The sequence below is a fragment of the Manis javanica genome, chromosome 9 (assembly GCF_040802235.1).
Source record: "Manis javanica isolate MJ-LG chromosome 9, MJ_LKY, whole genome shotgun sequence".
NCBI classification, from domain to species: domain Eukaryota; kingdom Metazoa; phylum Chordata; class Mammalia; order Pholidota; family Manidae; genus Manis; species Manis javanica.
In genome coordinates, this window is record NC_133164.1 from 97,386,464 (window position 1) to 97,389,922 (window position 3,459).

The 3,459-nt window shown below is 34.8% G+C and overlaps 1 non-coding gene across 1 annotated transcript; it reads left to right on the forward strand.

The window, feature by feature from the left end:
* Positions 1-447: 447 nt before the first annotated feature.
* Positions 448-550, forward strand: LOC118972534 (U6 spliceosomal RNA). Its single transcript, XR_005061571.1, has one exon. It is a non-coding gene; the product is annotated as a U6 spliceosomal RNA (small nuclear RNA).
* The last annotated feature ends 2,909 nt before the right edge of the window (positions 551-3,459 follow it).

Below are 3,459 nucleotides of genomic sequence, written 5' to 3' on the forward strand. Positions count from 1 at the left end.
TTCATAACACAATGATTTGATGTACTATCAGAAAGATAAAGAATGACCTAGTTAAAAGGAATCTAAAATATCATCTAGTACATGAGTTCCCACTTAGTTCATGTCCATAGAGGATCAACCCATCTACAAAGGTGGAAATCTAGGCTGATAATCATTTTCATATTTCATAAAACTTGCTGAAAATCATATATTTACTGATCAGTATAAGGATCAACTCTATTTGCTTTTGACACTGGATACCAACCCAGAGTACAAGTAATACTATCATCTGTGTTCCCAGGGCTTTTCAGAAGGTCTGGTTAGCAGTCAAGTAACTTAGGAGAAGTTCACAGAATCCAAGTTCTGTTCAGACTGGAGAACTAAACTTAACCCTTGACTCTGTAGGTTACTGTTAAAGCATTTTCTCATACAAACCAGGCATTAAAGCATAAGAAACAGTACTGTTTCTCACTTTGCCAGTACATATACTAAAACTGGAATCATACAGAGAAGATTAATATGATCCTTGAGCAAAGATGACATGCGAATTCATGAAGTATTCCACATTTTTAACAAGGAAAGGCTATTTCAATACACAGACTATTTTTATACTAGCATTTGCTAATTTGTCATACAGAATTTTCCTTCTGGCCAGTAATTAGGATTTCCCTGTAAGTCACTTGGACATTGGTCACTTGTAGGAAATTTAAACTCTAATAATTATGACAACTATACTGAAGAGTAATTGTACTGAAATGAACTTATCTTCATTTGGTTTTAATTTTTGAGCTTGTGATAAAAGAAACTGTTTTCAGGGAGATAGGGCAGAAGGGTTTGTGATTCCTTCTGAGTTGTAAAATAAATGAACATGTATTGGATAACAAAAATAAAAACAAAACCCAGCATTGGTCTAAGAATCAGGAGTCCTAGCTCCTGGCAATGACTTGGCCAATATCTGTGACAATTTTAAGAACTTGTTTTATTTGCCCAAATTTTTAATTTGTAGTCATGCCCGATAATCCCCCAGGCCTTTTCTAGCTTTGAACTTGAATAATGAAGGTACTTTCTTTGTAGCTGAATATGTTTATTATCCATAACAAAGGTATCTAGGATATTATGACCCTGGAGTTATTTCTGCTGGGATTTTTGGCATATTAAACATAGGAGTTCTGCTTTCTAAAGGCTCAGCAGTTTGTTCCCTCACTTTTGGGGGTGTAAATATTTTTAAGGGCATGAGGGAAGAAATTACTAATAAAGAGCATTTTTAAAGTAAATTTAGCTTGGACTGAGTTAGACTGTGGTGCTCTTTAAAGACTTAAGGACAGAGTTAACCAAAGACTGAGAAGCATTTGGCAATGCTTTCTACCTACTCCCTGCAGGGAGTGCTTGGGTTCTGGTTGCTCTGGAAAAGAGAAGTGAAGAGAGTAACTGAGGAACTAGTAGTGTGCTTAAGTCCGTGACCCTCAGTGTTTCCTCTATAATAATAGAGAAAAACAAAAAAGGTGAAATCACACGTGAACAACACACTCAACATTGTCAAAGATAGAGTATGGCTTAATTTAAAAATAACAGTAAGCAAAATGAAAAATAAGAAAAAAGAGAAGGAGAAGAACCCACCAGATCAGATCTCAGGTACTGATCTCTTATGTTTCCACCATGTCACAAGATTCGTAGGTCAAGCAAGAGTGGTCTGAAAAAAGTTCAGGGAGGGAGAAACAGGAATAGAACTAGTGATCCAGAAGTTGAGCCAGAAACACTGCCAGAAAGAGCACATCTGCTCTAAGTTGGAAAATTCTCACAATGTGCCTTGGTAGATCAGATGACGCACGGGAGAAGAAATTCACAAGGACATGTTACTAGAAATGGCAGCCCTCAAGAGCTTCTGGGGAAGAAAATGTACGAAAGTGAGGGAAAAGCATTTTTAGCAATTAGATGTTAAGGAGAGAAGCAAAAGCAGAAAGATGCTTATTCCTCCTCAATCACACACGTACAAAAGAGATAAAAATTCACCAGAGAATCTAGACTTTGATGCACTGACAGAAGAATATGCCATTGTATCTGATAATAGTGCAAACTACCCCAAAATCTACAGAATGAACAGAAGATGAACAATTCTAGTAAAATTTGTTGTGACCTATCAGAAAATATGATTTAGCCTATCTCAACTGATAAAAATGTTTTTCCCTATACAATCATAAAGCAGAAGAAAATTTTAAGATTAGACTCTAAACTGAATTAAATACCCTCAAATGTGTGTTTGAAGTTATGAGAAACCACCTTGAATCAAAACAGAAAAAGATTGAAAACAAAGGAAAATCAGTAAACAATAAAAAGAGTTGATTGTACACAGGAGAGAAATAAGAGAAAATATATAATTTTTTCTCAAATGAAAACTGTTAAGGAAAGGCAGGAAAATAGCTAATGAAATGAAAATGAGATAAAAAAAATTAAAAAGGGCCAAAGATAAAGTAGTGGCAATGGAGAGCAGACAAAACCATAATAATATAGGCTTAACAGAGTCCCTGAGAAAGAAAACTAAACAGTACTACAGAATTAATACTTTAAAAATAATCAAACACAACTTTCTTTCTAGAAATATCTGAATCTATATATTGAAAAGACTACTAGGGGCCTGGGAAAATTAATTCAGAATGATTATCTCCCAGGTATACCCTAATGTAATCATTAGGCTCTAATAAAAAAACAATTCAGATTCACCAAGCAAAAGATCAAATAATTTACAAGGACATTAGACTACTTAAAGACAACCTGCAAGGTCTTTGGCATAGCAAAGGAAATCATCAGCAAAATGAAAAGGCAACCTACCAGATGGGAGAAAATATGTGCAAATCATATATGAGGGGTTAATATCCAATATATAAATAAAGGATCCATACAACTTAATAGCAAAAACCAATCTGATTAAAAAATGGATGGAGGCTCTGAATAGACATTTTTCCAAAGAAAACATACAAATGGCCAACAGGTACATGAAAAGACACTCAACATCTTTAATCATCAGGGAAATGCAAACAAAACCACAATAAGATATCACCCTGTACCTTTTAGAATGCCTACTATTAAAAAGACAAATAACAAGCATTGGTAAGAATATGGCAAAAAGGGACCCCTTGTGCATTGTTGGTGGGAATGTAAACGGGTGCAGCCACTTTGGAAAAGAGTATGAGGTCCCTCAAAAAATCAACAGTAGAACTACTATATGATCCTGCAATTCCATTTTTGGGTATTTACCTGAAGAAAATGAAAACACTAACTTAAAAAAGATATCTGCAGCCCCTCATGTTCACTGCAGTAATATTTATAATAAGCAAGAAATGGAAACAACCTACTGTCTATCAACAGATGAATGGAAGAAAGAAAATGTGGGTTACACACACATACACACACACACACACACACCAGAATAATATTCACCATAAAAAAGAACATTTTGTCATTTGTAACAATATGGATGGACCT